We start from the raw sequence: 16,563 nt of genomic DNA, 5'->3' as shown, positions 1-16,563 counted from the left end.
ACATTCCATCCTTCCCCCACCACGGGTCCTATATACATGTTCCTTGACTTGACCCTTCCCCTTCTTTCCCCCATTATCCCCCTCCCCTCTGGTCACTGTCAGTTTGTTCTTTATTTCCATGTCTCTGGTTCTATTTTGCTCACTTGTTTGTTTTGTTGATTAGGTTCTACATGTAGGTGAGATCATATGGTATTTGTTTTTCACTGCCTGGCTTATTTCACTTAGCATAATGCTCTCCAGTTCCATCCATGCTGTCACAAAGGGTAGCAGCTCCTTCTTTCTTTCTGCTGTGTAGAATTCCATTGTGTAAACGCACCACAGTTTTTTGATCCACTCATTTACTGATGGGCACTTAGGCTGCCCCCAGCACTGGGCTATTGTAAATAACACTGCTATGAACATTGGGGTGCATGTGTTCTTTTGAATTAGTGTTTCAGGATTCTTAGGGTATAATTCCATCAGTGAACTGCCAGATCAAAAGGCAGTTCCAGTTTTAGTTTTCTGAGGAAGTTCCATACTGTTTCCCACAGTGGCTGCACCAGTCTGCATTCCCACCAACAGTGCACTAGGGTTCCCTTTTCTCCGCATCCTCTCCAACACTTGATGATTTATGATGGCCATTCTGACGGGTGTGAGGTGGTACCTCATTGTGGTTTAATTTGCATCTCTCTGATGGCTAGTGACGCTGAACATCCTTTTATACATCTCTGGGGCCTCCATATGTCCTCCTCGGAGAAGTGTCTGTTCAAGTCCTTTGCCCATTTTTTAATTGGGTTGTTTGTCTTCCTGGAGTGTAGTCATGTGAGTTCTTTATATATTTTGGAGATCAAATCCTTGTCCAAGGTATCATTGGCAAATATATTTTCCTATACAGTTGGTTCCCTTTTCATTTTGCTGGTATTTTCCTTAGCCATGCAACAACTTTTTAATTTGATATAATCCAATTTGCTTATTCTCTTCATTACCTCTTTATAAAAGGCCAAAATTCAGTCTACATTCAGTGCTGTTCTGAGGTACTGGGGGTTAGGACTTCAATACATGATTTGTGGGGGGCTCATTTTAGCCCCTAACAGGTGGACAGAGCAGCGAGGATGCATAATGGTGAGGGAGGCAGAGATCCTGGGAGGGGTGGGGGAGGGGCTTGGGATTCTTCTGGGCTCCTGTTTGGTTTCAGTTGAAGCCCAGGCGAACATGGAGCATGTGGAGGAGGGGAGAGTAATGGTGGCAGCGAAGAGGGCACTGGGGGCTTTGGGGAGGTGGGAAAGCAGTGTCCATGATCAATAATTTATTCCTGGATACCACGCAGGAGGCTGTTGTCATGGCAACAGGCCAGCTCTGAGCGGAGGGCCTAGCAGTTGCCTCTCAGAGCGGCTGCTCCTCACTTGACTCCTTTCTCCCTCCCTCCCCTGCCCCCTCATTTCTCTTGTGTGTCTCAGGAGCCTTTTTGTGGAGTGGAAACTGCCTGCTCATCCTCAGTGTGGGGTGGCTCCCAAGAGCTGCAGCAGCCCCTTCCCCACCCCGTGTGACCCCAGGAGGGAGACCAGGATCACAGTCTGACTCCTTTCTTTGGAAAGACCCTCCGAAGTCATCTCACTGGTTCTAACCGCCAGGCCTTTTGCCTTAGTACCAGGGCTCACAGGCTGCTTTTTCTCGACATCTTTTAACAAGTTGGATGCATTGCGTTGTAACCACATTCACTGTTAGGTGCCTTTGTCCTCGGAGAGATCCACTCAAGCAGGGCAGCTGGGCAGGACCTTCCCCTGCCTCAGCCCCAGGGTGAGTCATCTCAGCGCTGCCCATCCCTGGTCACAGCAGTGGGCCCTTCATTTCTTCCCCCTGGCCTCGGTGGACAGGAGAATGCAGGAGCATGCAGCTAACCAGAAAGTTCGTACTCCCCCCGCGTGCTGTAAGCGCCACAGGACCATGCAGAGGGACCAGGTGGACAGTTGGGCTGTGGTGCGCAGTAAATGGGAGGGAGGCTGAACAAGGCCTCGGAGAGCTCCGGAGTCAGAAGCGCCCCGCGCCTTGCAGGCTTCCGCGAGGGCCTCTCTCCCAGTCGTTCCTGGAGGCTGGGCTTTATGTCCAACAGCTGTGCTGAGCCTCAGCCACTGAGTGTTGAATTTTTAAAGTTATTTTTCATACACATTACAATTCACTGCTCCCCTGATTCACTGGCTGTCACAACTAATAAGGGTTCTGGGTCTGTAATAACCATTTAAGACTTAATGTTATTAGTCTTGTAATTGCTGCTAAGGGTCTTGTCTGCTCTCTGAATTTGTAAACCCTCATGCACAAAGATTAAGAAAACATACCCCTAAGCTGGAGGCTGCCCAGGGGGTTGGGGGATTGGAGACCAGCCTCAGCTGTCTGGCTGGTGTGCAAGCTTCCTGACAGAGCCCGGAGCTGGGGGTGCAGACATGCCCCGGGAGCTAGTGGGGGCCCTCGTGGGGGCGGAGGGAAGAGACGGTGTCCTGCAGAGGAGCAGGGCCTGGGTTCCCTGCTGACAGGCAGCTGCTGGAGGAAGAGCCTTGTCTCCAGGGAAAGAGCCTTGTCTCCAGGGAAAGGACAGCTCCGGCCCTGCCCCCTCCTCAGCCTGCAGGCTCCGGGCCCTGCTGGCCCAGAGGAGACAGCGGTGATGTCCTAATCAGATGGTGCCGATGCTGCAGGCCCAGATTAGAGTTGACAGGAAAGCCCACTGTGTTAGAATGTCCTGCTCTGGGTTTATCTCAAGAAATGTCCCCGCTTCTCCCCACAGGGGACATTTTTCCACACGTGGCTCTACTGAGTCCTCACTGAAAAGTGTTTATTATGAGTTTGATAGTTCCGCTGTGGTGAAGGGCCAGGGCACAGGGCTGACTGTCGCTGGTCTGTGGGCCCGCGTCCCTGCTCCACTCTGTCTTCTCTCCTACCTGTGAAGGTCTCAGCACTGCCGCCTGCCCGTGAGCTCCGCTGGCCAGGGCCCGTGCCGCCGCCCTCCGCACTCTCCTGCCAGAAATGAGCACGGAAATTCTGCCCACTTTTTTCTGTTTCTTTTTTGTGCTAAAGTACACAAATGTAAAGTGTACCATTTAACTGTTTTAAAGCGTACCGTTCGGTGGCATTTCATACATTCACAGCACTGTTCGCCATCATCGCTATCGAGTTCCAGAACGCTGTCATCACCCCAAAAGGAAACTCCCCGCCAATTAAGCAGCACCCCCTCTTCTCCCTGCCTCCGGTCCCCAGCAACCACTCCTCTGTTCTTGTCTCTACCCACTTGCCTATGCTGCATATTTCACGAATCATACAATATGTGGCCTTTTGTGTCTGGCCTCTTTCAGTTACCTTAATGTTTTCAAGGTTTGGCTACAATGTAGCGTGTGTCTCTACTTCGTTTCATTTTATGGCTGTGTAATATTCCACTGTCTCTGCATACTGCATTTTGTGTATCCGTTCATCTGGTGGCTTTTTGAGTTGTTCTTGTGAATAGTCCTGTTATGAACGTTTCTGTACGAGGTTTTGTATAAGCACCTGTTTTCAGTTCATTTGGGCTTATCCCTAGGAGTGAATTTCTGGATCATATGGTAATTTAATGTTTAATTTATGGAGCAATCACCAGATTTTGCCTGCTTCTTTACACGTGCCAATCTGTCTTCCTTTGAGAGAAGGAGCAGCGTATTCCCTATCCCCACTCCAGATCTCACCTTTGGCAGCCACTTTTGGAAAGTTTCTAGTTCTTAGCCCCAGGTCCAGACATGGCACGAGTAGACAAACCAGAAGAATTAGTGGTGACAGTGGGGTGATTTCTTATTTTTTTAAATCCTCACCCGAGGATATGTTTATTGATTTTAGAGCGAGAGGATAGAGGGAGAGAGAGAGAGTAAGAAAAAAACATTGATTGGTTGCCTTCCTGTACCGCCCTGACTGGGGATCGAACCTGTAACCTAGGTATGTGCCCTGACCAGGGATCAAACCCGCAACCTTTTGGTGTACAGGATGATGCTGCAACCATCTGAGCCACCCGGCCAGGGTGATTGCTAATTGTGTTTAATGGTCTTACCAGCTCTTACCCACGTGTGTGCTGTCCTCTGAAGCTGTGCCGTTTGCGGGCGGTGCTGGAGCCAGTGCTCAGAACCTTGCTTCATCCTCCCTGAGAATGGTCTTCAGAGAGCTTCCCTTGGAGGTCGTCCTCTGACTTTGACTCTGACCAGTATTCGCAACTGTGTCACCCACCATCTTTCCTGTTCTGGGCTCTGTGTTTCAATTTAGGCAAAGAAAAAAAAAAACCAAGCCTACCCTGGTAGGATAAAAATGTGCCACCACGGGGCCCATCAAAAGAATGTGCTGCCGGCTTTGAAAGCAGTTCTGAAGGAAGCGTCAGAAATGTTCTAAGCGCAGGCAGTGTGCTGTTGGAATGTGCCTGTAGCCTCCCGAGGCATCTTCTTTGAACAGACAGCACTCATTCCAATGTATAAATTCTGGTGCGTTCATTTAAAAGATCAGTCAGAAGGTTTTTTACACGTACAACAGAAAGACAGTGTGAATGGTTACTGAATTATGGACACCTTCAGGAAACCCAAGAAAGATGTGCATTTTAGGAGTTTTAGGGAGATGAAGTCCAAAATACAACCTGGGAATGTGTCGGGATTATTAATGCAAAATAGCATTGCCCAACCGTCGGGGCGGATGGGTCTGGGAGGAGCCCAGAGGCTTAGCACAAGCATCTCCGTCTCTTTAAGGGTTAGTGGGGCCGTTCGGTTATTCCAGCCACCAGGCTGGCTGGGAAAAGGACCGTGTACAGGCTTTACATTTTGATTTTCTCCATTTGGGGGAGCAGTGTGAGGAGAAGGGAGACTGCTGAGAAGTACAGGTGAACTGGGACCTTGGTGAGTTGAGTTTTAAAAATTTAAAAATAGCACATCTCTTGCTATAGCCTGGACAACCCAGGGCTGTCCTTAAAGGTTAAATACTCAGCCAGCTTTGGAAGTCCTGCAGAGAAGCATTGGGCAGAGCCACCGGACCAATGGTACTGGGCGTCTTTGACCTCCTGGATGGTGGTGTTTTTCCTCCTGGCTCAGAAAGCTGAAGTCAGCAGTGAAGGGTCAGAGAAGTCTAGTCTGGTTCTTACGAGATTTCGGAGACAGGTTGAAGGCTGGTGACACTGTCCCCATTTTATAACGAGGCCTGAGAAATGGATGACAAGGTCAGCAGAGTCTCCGAGCCAAGTGAGGATGCCTTCACCACGCCATCACCACAGACACTCCCTCCAGGGTCTGAAGAATGTCTTCCCCAGGGAAGTGCCGCTTCTGAACACGGTTTTGTGTCTTTTTGTCCCTTGTCCCAGCAGTGACTTATTTGGGGCCATATTGATGGGTTTCACAGCAAAGCAGAGAAGGCCACTACAGTGGTTTCTATCGTAAAATGTGCCATTTTAACGATTTCCAGGGTACAATTCAGTGGCATTTAGTGTATTCATAGAGTTGTGCGGCCATCGTTAGTCTATTTCCAAACCTTTTCACCACCCCGATTCGAAACCCCGGAATCATCAGGCAGTAACGCCCCGTCCCCTGTCCCCTGACCCCTGGCAAATTGTCTTCTGCCTTCTGTCCGTGAATTCTATTCTAGATCATTCACACTAAGTGGAACCACACAATATTTGCCCCATTGTTTCTGCGTTATTTCACTTAGCACAATGTTTTCGAGGGTCATCGATGTAGCGTGTGCTAGAACTTCATTCCTCCCTATGGCTGAGTGATACTCTGCTGTACGGAGAGACCACCTTTCGTTTATCCATTTGTGGGATGACGGACACTTGTGTTGTTTCTGCCTTTTGCCTATTGTGGGAAATGCTCAGATGACCACTGGTATGTGCGTATCTGAATCCCTGTATGTAATTACTTGGGCAGGAATTTCTGGGTCATGTGGCGATCTTACGTGTGACTTCTGAGGCACCGCACATTGTTTTCCACAGTGATTGGCCCGTTCGGCCGCCCAGCAGCAATGTAGGAGAGTCCCAGTGTCTCAGCATCCCCACCAGTGCTCGCTGTTTTCCCATGTTACTGATTATAACTATCCTAGTATTACGAACTAACATCTCATATGGTTTGATTTGCATCTCCCCAATGACTAGTGATACTGAGCACTGTTTCATTTGCTGTTAGCCACCTGTATGTCTTCTTTGGAGAAATGTCTCCTTTGCCCATTTTTAAATTGGGTTGCACAATTTTTCTGTTGTGAAGTTTTAAGGGTTCTTCTTATGTTCTGTGTATCAAATCCTCACCAGATGTGTGACTCAGAACTATGTTTTCCCACTCTGCAGGTTGTCCTTTTACGTTCTGGACATGCCCTTTGATGCACAGAAGCTTTACATTTTAGTGTAGCCCAATCTATCGTTGTTGTTGTTGTTGTTGCCTGTGCTTTGGGTGCCACATCTCGGAATCCGTCACCAAAGCCAGGTGCTTATAGATTTGCCTCTAGTTTTCTTCCACGAATTTTATGGTTTCAGCTCTTATACTTAGATCACTGATTGATCCATTTTGAGTTCACTTCCATATGGGGTAGAAGGTAGGAGGCCAACTCTTCTGCATGTGTAAACCCAGTTATCCCAGCATCATTTTTTGAATAAATTGTTCTCTCCCCATCAAGTGGACTTTGTACTCTTTTCAAAAACCAAGTGGCTGCTTACAGCCAAGATGGAAGTGTAGGTAGATACACTTTGCCTCCTTGCACAACCAATTAGAAGGACAACAAATTTAAAAACAAAAATCAACTGGAACTTCCAAAAAATTGAACTGTATAAAAGCCCCACAACCAAAGAGTTAAAGAAGAAACATTCATCCAGACCACTAGGAGGGGCAGAGATGGACAGCTGGGGTGAGAGGACTCACCACAAGGTGACTGCCGGAGGACCAGGCGGTCCCACATTTGTGTGCAGATAAACCAGGCAGAACAACTGGGGAGCGAGACAGACCATGCAACCCTGGGTTCTGGTGTGGGGAAATAAAGCCTCAAAACCCCTGGCTTGTGAAAACCTGTGGGGATTGCAGTAGAGGGAGAAGGGTTCATTGGAGAAACCCACAGGGTCCTAGAATGTACACAAACCCATCCACCTAGGAATCAGCACCAGAAGGGCCCAATTTGCTTGTGGGTAGCGGGGGAAGTGACTGAAAGCCTGCAGAGAGCTGAGCAAGCAGCACTGTTCCCTCTCGGACCCCTCCCCCACATAGAGCACCACAGTGCAGCAGCATGGGTTGCCCTGCCCTGGTGAATACCTAAGGCTCCGCCCCTTAGAATGTAACAGCTGCCCCCCACTCCACAAAAAAAATATGTCCCAGATGAAAGAACAGATCAAAACTCCAAAAAGAGAACTAGGGGATGAAGAGATAGACAACCTATCAGACTCAGAGTTCAAAACACTGGTAATCAGGATGCTCACAGAAATGATTGAGTATGGTCACAAAATAGAGGAAAAAGTGAAGGCTATGCAAAGTAAAATAAAGAAAAATATATGGCCCTAACCAGTGTGGCTCAGCTTGTTGGGCATCATTCAGCAATGAAGAGTCGGTGGTTCAATTCCCGATCAGGGCACATGCCTGGGTTGCAGGTTTGGTCTTGGTCAAGCACGTGCACGAGGCAACCGACTGATGTTCCCTTCCCTCTCTCTCACTCTCTCTCCCTCCCCTCTCTGTAAAAATAAATAAAGTATTTTTTTAAAGAAAAAATATACAGGGAACCAACAGTGATGGGAAAGAAACCAGGACTCAAATCAGCGGTTTGGAACAGAAGGAAGAAATAAACATTCAACTGGAACAGAATAAAGAAACAAGAACTCAAAAAAATGAGGAGAGGCTTAGGAACCTCCAGTACAATTTTAAGGGTTCCAACATCCGAATCATAGGGGTACCAGAAAGAGAAGAGGAAGACCAAGAAATTGAAAACTTATTTGAAAACATAATGAAGGAGAACTTCCCCAATCTGGCAAAGGAAATAAACTTCCAGGAAGTCCAGGAAGCTTAGAGAGTCCCAAAGAAGCTGGACCCAAGGAAGCACACACCAAAGCACTTCATAATTCCATTACTCAAGATGGAAGATAAGGAGAGAATCTTAAAAGCAGCAAGAGAAAAGGACACAGTTACCTACAAAGGAGTCCCCTTAAGACTGTCAGCTGATTTCTCAAAAGAAACCTTGCAGACAAGAAGGGGCTGGCAAGAAGTATTCCAAGTCATGAAAGGCAAGGACCTACATCCAAGATTACTCTATCCAGCAAAACTATCATTTAGAATGGAAGGGAAGATAAAGTGCTTCTCAGATAAGGTCAAGTTAAAGGAGTTCATCATCACCAAGCCCTTATTATATGAAATGTTAAAGGGACTTATCTAAGAAAAAGAAGATAAAAAATATGAACAGTAAAATGACAAAAAACTCACAGTTATTAACAACCTAACCTAAAAACAAAACCAAACTAAGCAAACAATTAGAACAGGAACAGAATCGCAGAAATGGAGATCACATGGAGGGTTATCAGCAGGGAGGGGAAGGGGGAAAGAGGGAGAAAAGATACAGGGAATAAGAAGCATAAATGGTAGGTATAAAATAGACAGGGGGAGGGTAAGAATAGTGTAGGAAATGGAGAAGCCAAAGAACTTACATGTATGACCCATGGACATGAACTAAGAGGGGATGTAGGGAATGCTGATGGGAGGGGAGATGCAGGGTAGAGGGGAATAAACGGGAGAAAAAAATGGGACAACTGTAATATCATAATCAATAAAATATACTTAAAAAATCAGTAGGCCATACATGTGTGAGTTAATTTCTGGCCTCTCAGTTCTATTTCATTGTTTTTACCTATTCTTATGCCAGTGCCACACCCGTTTGAATACTGTGGTTTATATTAGCTTTGAAATTGGAAATACGTATCTTTGATTTGTTTTTTCAAGATTATTTTGGCTTCTCAGAGCCTCGCACAGACTCAGGCCATGCTGCTCCGGGGGCCTCATGTTCTCACAGGGTCACTCAAGTGACTTCTTCTTGCCCGTTGCTCCCAGCCTGTGTGACCCTGGGCTCCTAGTGCTAGGCAGGCAGGCCCCAGAGGTGCTCTTAGCCAACTGCCCACTCAGTACTGGGGTTTCCATAGCTCCTCTGACAGGGTTCCCCTGCCTGTGTTTAAACATTTCGGACAGAATCCTTCACAGCAGCAAGTTTCCTGTTGGAAGAGGATTTGCTTCCCATTCCGGGAAGTGAGGATTGTGCACCCAGAGATGGGACTGGACCCTTAGCCCTGGCAGTTAACAGTTAACAAATACAGTTGGAGGACCTCAGCCTTTCCCAGCCCCACCCTGGCCCCTCATTCCTGTAGGTCATCCCTGGCGACACTCTGGCTGAGCCCACAGTCCCCCTTGTCATTTTATTGCTGATGTGTCCTGGTGTGGAAGAGTGGGCAGGCTGGGCATGGCCCACCGGTCCTCTCAGGAGGGGCTGTGGCTGGCAGGGGAGTGATCCTGCCGGCTGGTGTGGGGAGCACTATTTGGCGGCCTGCTAGGGCGGCACGGAGCTCCGCCAGGCACGCCAGCTGCTGCTGCAGCGTGAACGGCTGCTGCGGGCTGTCCTCTGCAAACGTGACCCACTTTCAGGCCTTGCACAGCCCTGGCAGTTCTCTGCCCCACTGCATTCCTCCCCTCTGGCTGCCCCCCCACCTCCCTGATACCCCTGGGGCAGTTTCCCTGGTTGAGAAAGCAGCTGTTATCTGCAGGTGGCGCTGCGGGGTTGGCCAGCTGGCTGCCTCTGTGAGAAGAGCTGAGGGAACCAAGCAAGCGATGGGGTGGGTGGTGGGAAGGCAGCTGTCCTCTGGGCACCCCCAATATGGATACTCGCCTGATTTTCTCAGAATCTTACTTCTTATAATCCTCTTCAAAGTGGAATAAATGTGGTCTTTCCATGAACCTCTCTATACCCTGTCGATGTGGAAAAGGGGCTGCCTCTGCCCTCCACCTGCGATGCGCCCCTCCATTGTGGCTGAACCTTCGGGCCAGCCCCTTCCACTCTGGTCGCGCCTTTCTCAACTGTCCTTCCCACAGCCGCACGGACTCCATGGCCCCATGCCCATTGCAGGCAAGAGAAATGACTGCCCAGCAGCCCCTGAGAAAAGGCCGGGCGAGGGCAAGGTGAGGGGCCAGAGGGGGCCAGGGCCAGGCGCTGGGTTGTTGACTGGAAGTTCAATACGAAGCAGCTATGTGATGTGATGTTCAAACCGGTGAGCCAGGTGAGCTTCCCCAGGGAGGGTGGAGCCAGGGCCGGGGCTGGGGCCGGGGCCAGGGCCGCCGTGTGCTCAACGCTGGGGATTGTGCTCTGCTCTGGGCACCATACATTACAAACACTTCTTCTCATTAGCAAAAGCAATTTATGTTCTTTGCAGAAACTTTAGAAAATATAAATAAGTACAAGGAAAAGAATACAAATTATCGATAATTTCACTCCCATTTTTATCCCATTTTTATAAGCTATTTTCCCACTTACTAATTTTTCATATTACTAAAATAGTCATATATTATTTCATCATTTTAATAACTATATAATATTTCATGATAGCAGTAATCGAAGATTTCTTTCTTTGCATTTACCATATGTATCAGGCACATTCATTGATTGACTGTAAATTGAGATTGATACCCTTATTATCATCCCAATTACACAGATAAGGAGAGTGCGGCACAGAGAGGCTGAGTAACTTGTGCTAGGTAACACAGCAATAAGTGGTAGAGGCAAATTTTGAACACAGTTCATCTGGCTCTAGGACCCTTATTTCCACCCTCTTTTGCCTGTCAAACCACAGACATACCATAGTTTATTCATAGTGATGGCTCTTTAGGTTGTTTCTGATTCTTTACCATTATAGACAATATCCTGATGAACATTTGTGTGGCTTCAATAATCTAATTATCCTCGATTATTTCATTAACACTTGCTCCCAGAAATGGAATTTATGGAAAAAATGGCACGAACATTTTTCAGGCTTTTCAGTGTATTTCCAGCTTCCCTTCAGAAGGATGTTTCTCAAAGCACACTCTCACCAGCAGGGTGGGGGGACTGGGCCTGGCACTTTCAGGGGAAGCCTGACCACCAAAGTCTGACCAAGTCTGGCCATCGTAGGGAAGACAGGACGGTGCAGTGAACGGAAGTAGTTTCCTGAGGTGCAGCTGAAGGGACTGGAGTTCCCTATCCTGGAGGAGACTTGAGTGTCGGAGGGGGTGAGGGCCACGCTCGTGGCTATGATCGAACGTGCGAAGGCTGTGGAGTGGAAGAGTCCCAAGGCCCAGAGCAGAGGTGGACCAGTGGGCTGCATCTGAAGTTGTGGAGAGCCGTTGTCCTGTTTGTTCGGGGCCAGCACAGGGCCGTGGACGGACGGGGAGTGTTGGGTAAATGTTTCACGTCCTGCTCCCATCCCTGGCTTGGGCTTGCGCAGGGCGTGCAGGTGGGGGAGGGCTGGTACCACCCATGCCACCCCGCTCCCCCACAAAGCATTACGTCTCTGAATCTTAACTGAGGAATCTGCTTCCCTTTCTATCCCCACCTCGGGGAGCCTGGCCCAGCCTGGTACCTCTGTCCGTCTGTCCCCTTGGAGCCTGAGCAGCACAGCCTGGCTTGTGTCATAGGCCATTCAACTCCTCCATTATGCATGAGGGGGACCCAGCGGTGAGCGAGTGAGCAAGCCGGAGTGGTGGTGGGGTGAGTGGTTATTAATAAACAAGCGTATTGTGTGGACTTCCATTCACCGCACTCTCAGAGGACGTGGTGGGCTTGAGATAATAAAGCCCTGTTTATGCCGCAGAGGGCTGGGGAGGTGGCAGGTGGGCGTGGCAAGGCGCTGGGGAGCCAGGGGCTATTTTGATTCCACTTCTGGCAGGGCTGCTGTGTTTGCTTTGAGGCCAGCATCCAAGGGGTCTAGTGGAGTTTGATTTAGGGATGCACCTGCCTGCTGGATGGCCCAGGGTCTAGGAAATGCCTAGCTTTCCATCCACACTCGTCCCCTTGGAGGAAGACTGAGAAGACGCTGGATGAACTGGACCACGACGCCATCAGGAGGGAGGTAGGATGGTCAGCTCTATCCTATCTTGGCCTTCTGTCCCCACCCATTCCCCCTTCTGGGTGAGTCCTTCTGGTTTGGCTTTCAAAGGCTGCTAAGTGTCATGTATTAAATTGTGCATAATTTCCTGATGAAGCTGGAACTGTGTGTGTGTACGAGGTCCGCAAGAAGCTTCCTAGCCAATGAGTGGACCAGTTTGGTGTTAGGATCTGGAATGTAAAACAAGCAGGCTAGAAGGCAGAGAAGCAATTATAGTGAATCAGCTGAAATTTAAGAAACGAGAAGCAAGGGACAAGGCTCCCAAGCCTGGGTGTGGGTGGGCAGGGGAGCTTCGGTCTTAGGAATGGAGGTGTCTGGGAACGGGAGGTGCTGAAGAGCATTTGGGCAGAGGCAAAATCCAGGGCTGCGTGTCTAATTGCAAAGGCTGCGCTAACTCTGCCTTGTTCACGTGGGCGCTGAGCCCCTCCTTTTCTCTCCTTCAGCCCTCTGCTGTGGCCTCCAGCATCCCAAACCAGCCCTCTCTCTCCACGCAGCCCGTCCCTCTCAGTCCTTCTATCTCTGGGTCTGAGACTAGGAATTTAGAGCTACTGGTTGGGAGGAAATAAGAATAGGTCATTTTGCTCTCAGCTAGCTCCTCGGGGTGCAGAGCAGGTGCTGGTTCGGGGGAGTCTTGATTCTCCATCACTTAGTGCTGAACCAAAACAAGGAGAAAGCCAAGGGCCAGGTAGGCCTGGGTCACCTGGCTCCACCAGGAGCTGATGCTGCTCCCTTTGATCTTTGCAAGTGGCTGTGGCCCAGAGCTGCCCTGAGGTAGGAAACCCTTTCATCTCGAGACAGCTCTGCTGAGAGGTATGCTGGTTTGGCTGTGACTTGCGAGGGGAAAGGAGGCCAGTGGTTGGGACAGTCTGTCCTGCCCTCCTTATGTGTAGGGCTTCCTGTGCAGGGGTTTGGACCCAGTGGCTTTAAATTTTTGTTTGGATTGAAGATTCAGTTACCCTGATTAACCCAGGAGGGCTTGAGGCTGCATTGGAGCCAGAATGGGCTGGTTCTAGGTTTTTGGAGGAACATTGCATTCCTGGCTCACACCAGAAGAGGACAGGCCAGAACTCCTTCCACCCCAAGGACAGAGTGTTAGGGACTCCGGGCTCTGCAGTCTGCTGCCGCACCCCGGTGACCCGAGCAAACAGTGCAGCTTCCATGGGCACAAGCATCCTGGCATCGCCCGCCCTGGCCTGGCCGTGGGGTGAGGAGGAAGCTCTGCAGGCAGTGTAGCTGCTGCTCGGGCCCTCCACTGCTGCAGATGCTGTAGACACTCGCTCCCCTCCCCCCCCTACAGTCTGGAGAAGCAGTGACTATTCTTAGAAGCATCTGCATGCTCCTGAGAGCACTGTGTCTTCCATGTACGTGCCAGGCTGGATGTCCTTCTACTTAGAGAGGGCATGCGAGCTGGTGAAACCACTGGAGGTGGGCGTGGGGGTGTATGTGTTCAGCTCACCTGTCTCAGCCCAGCGGAGCTGGCCTGGAGGAACGACCCAGCGTCCTCCACCAAACTTTTCGGGGATCCTGCTGGCTGTGGTTGTCAGTTGCTGTGGGAAGTCCCTGGAAGGTCCAGGAACAGCGACAGGGGCCTTCCTCACAGGGGCAGGCAGGCTGAGTCATGCTGTGGGCACCACCCTCTCTGAGACTGTCCGCTCGTGATGTACCAGAGGGAAGGTGGCCTTCCCCAGTGATGGGAACACTATCAGCGACAGTCACAGTGGCAACTGTTCATTCAGAGCTTACTCGGGGATAGGCACTGTTCCCAGTACCCCCTGCCAGTCCTCTCGGGTAAACCTCCCGACGACCTATGCTATCCTTCTAGAATCCATAAAACTGAGACCCAGAGAAGTTACACAGCACACTGCCAGTGACTGTTGCCTCCCAGTAGAAGGCAACAACGCGTATTGTTCTAGTGGCCACAAGGAGTGAGGTCAGATGCAAGGAGAGACGTCCCGGGAGTGAGAAGGTCTGTCTTCCACAGGGATCCCCGAGAGGCAGCTAGCTCTTCCTGCAGGCTGCACTCTGCGTGGATGACGACTTGAGGGATTTTGTCTCAGTGGCCAGTCCATGGAAGAGTAACCTAGGGGGTAACCACCAGCAGCTTTTGGATACACCAAATGACCAGATTTTGGATGTGGGAAAAGGCCGGGAAGGCCAGAGAATTGCCCAAGATGAGAGAGGAAGCTGAGAGAGAAACCACCACTAGCTCTGGAGCAGCCTGTGGATTAATGAAGTTTCCTTTCCTCCCTCCTGTCGGACGTGCTTCCTCCACCCAGAAAGACGTCCTCAGTCTCAGGGGACGGTGTGTTTGTGCATGTGCGTGCGGGCTGGTGCGAGAGCGGTCTCTCCTCCCTGGACTTGCTGCAGTGACGAGTGGGTGCAGCCAGCACCCGGAGGTGGTGGTGGAGTGTCAGACGTGTGGGCGGGGGACCAGGTTGCCTGGGTCCCGGTGCCAGTTCCACCCCTAGCTGGGTGACTCCCGGTTTCCTTGTCTGTCGAATGTGATATTAATAGCACCTGCCTTTTAGACTGTGTGAAAGTAAGTAAACTCCTCCATGAGATCATTTAGCACAGGAGGAAGAGAGGAAGGTTCATCTGTCCAAGGCCGTGTGGTCATTTTGGTCCCTCCTGCTCCCTGCTGCCACCCCCATTAGCCAGTGGGAAGGAGGTGGTCCAGGTGTAGGCCTTTGCTCCCTAGCTGCCTTCAGCCCACTTATTTCTGGTCTCTGGAGGTGAGATTCCTCATTTCTGACTTCACAGGTCTTCGTCACAACTCAGCTGGTATCCAGCCATTTAGGGCCTGAGGATAGAATCATGGCTTATTCCACCTCCTGCCTAGCCCGTGACAGGCTCCCACCATCCTGCATCCATCCCTGCCTTTGGCTCCTCATCGTGGTTGCATCTGCCCCAGAGCCTTCCCTTTCTCTGTGAGCACGCTGCTCCCTTCCCACCCTGGCCTTGTCCCTGGTCTACACACCATCCAGTTCACACATCCCAGGAATGCCAGGACACTTTGCAGGCCTAAAGCAAACATCTGTTGACATTTAGAAATACGTACAGGCTAACATTTTCATTTCTGTGCGAACACAGCATGTTCTCCTTCTGGTAATGGAAACTAAGAGGACAGCCCAGCGATAAGGTCAGCCCACATGTGTACTCACTTTTGAAAAGTCAAGGTAATTTCCCACTTTGCTCTAGAGTGGGCAGGGTCAGAGTGAAGGGTTGGGTGGAGGGTGGCATGTGCTTTCTAGTTGTCCCCAGTCACCCCAGCCACTGCTCTGTGCCTTGGACATGTGCCCTCACTCAGTGCCTTCTATGGTAAGGCAGGTACCACAATCCCCGGTATGTCCGTAGAAGGCGAAACAGTGAAGGCAAGTGACTTCCCTGAGGTCACACCGTGATTAAGTGGGAGAGCCAGAATTCGAGTGTGGGTCTTCGTTTCCCCTGGACTCAGACGGCCTCCAGAAGGTGGCTGGAGAGGGTGTTAATGCAGACACACCTGAGTGCTGATTACCCTACGGCTGGGTTTCTGACTCTGAGCAAATCCCGTGTCCTGTCCGTGTCCCTTCTCCCTAGGTGTCCATCCTTCGACTGTGAACCTCTCTGCAGGTAAGAGGGGAGACCCTGCTGGAGCCACCATCTCCTTAGAAGTCCATATGCCTGAGAATAGGCTATATTTTGCTGGAAGAAGGGGAAAGAAAAACAGAATAAGGAATCTGGAGGTGCCGGAATAGTACAGGATTATGAAGTCAGAGTACTTCCCTTCCCTAAAAACAAGCTGTGAGGGACTGTTCTGCAAAATTTTTGTAGATTGTCTGGGAGACCCAAGGGCTGAAACCCACACAGGCCGTAGATACAACTGCTTCAATCCCCAGGCCTGGGCCCTTCCCAGAGCTTCCCCTCTCCAGGGCCCTCAGCTCACTGCTGGGGCCGCTTTGTCAGGACAAAGGTGACGGGGTAACGGGCCTACGCACACGCCGGCAGCCAGGCAGCCAGCGGTAGGTGCCCCCTCCACAAATCCCCAACAAAGACAAGGTGTTATTAACTAGTTCTCAGGCAGCATTCGGAGCTCTAACCTCCATCAGCCTGAGTAGAGGTCTGACGGGGTCTTCGTTTGCTTGACTCGGAAATTCTGGGCTTGGTGGGAGAGGTGGAGGCAGGAGGCAGGAGGAGCCTGCAGGCCTCTCGGATGCTGCACGGAATCATGGGCTAAACACAGGATGTCATCCTTCCCGAGCCTGTAAGGTCTGCCTTCCAAATCACTACTAAAGCACGTGACCCTCTTACCCCAGCTCTTGGGGTTTTTGTTTTTTAACTTTCAAAATCCACTGTATTGGTGTACAGTTTATATTCGGTAAAATGTACTCATTTTAAGGGTATAGTCAGCTGAGTTTTGACAAATGTATACACCCCTGTAACACCCCCCCCACACACACACTCTGATCAAGATGTAGAATGTTTCA

General features: G+C 50.2%; 1 protein-coding gene across 9 annotated transcripts in view; it reads left to right on the top strand.

Moving 5' to 3' along the window:
* NFASC (neurofascin) overlaps positions 1 to 16,563 on the top strand; it is a 183,830-nt gene that overhangs the window by 28,197 nt on the left and 139,070 nt on the right. Inside the window, exon 1 of one of the 9 annotated variants that reach the window (XM_053915504.2) lies at positions 11,962 to 12,064. The exons of the other annotated variants lie outside the window; for them this stretch is intronic. The gene's annotated coding sequence lies outside the window, so the exon portion shown is untranslated. Of the gene's footprint in view, positions 1 to 11,961; positions 12,065 to 16,563 lie in introns of those variants that run through there. 9 annotated transcript variants of the gene reach the window in all.

Source organism: Desmodus rotundus, chromosome 12, assembly GCF_022682495.2.
Source record: "Desmodus rotundus isolate HL8 chromosome 12, HLdesRot8A.1, whole genome shotgun sequence".
NCBI lineage: Eukaryota > Metazoa > Chordata > Mammalia > Chiroptera > Phyllostomidae > Desmodus > Desmodus rotundus.
Note: the sequence above shows the minus strand (reverse complement) of the source record. Positions and strands in the feature narration are given on the sequence as shown.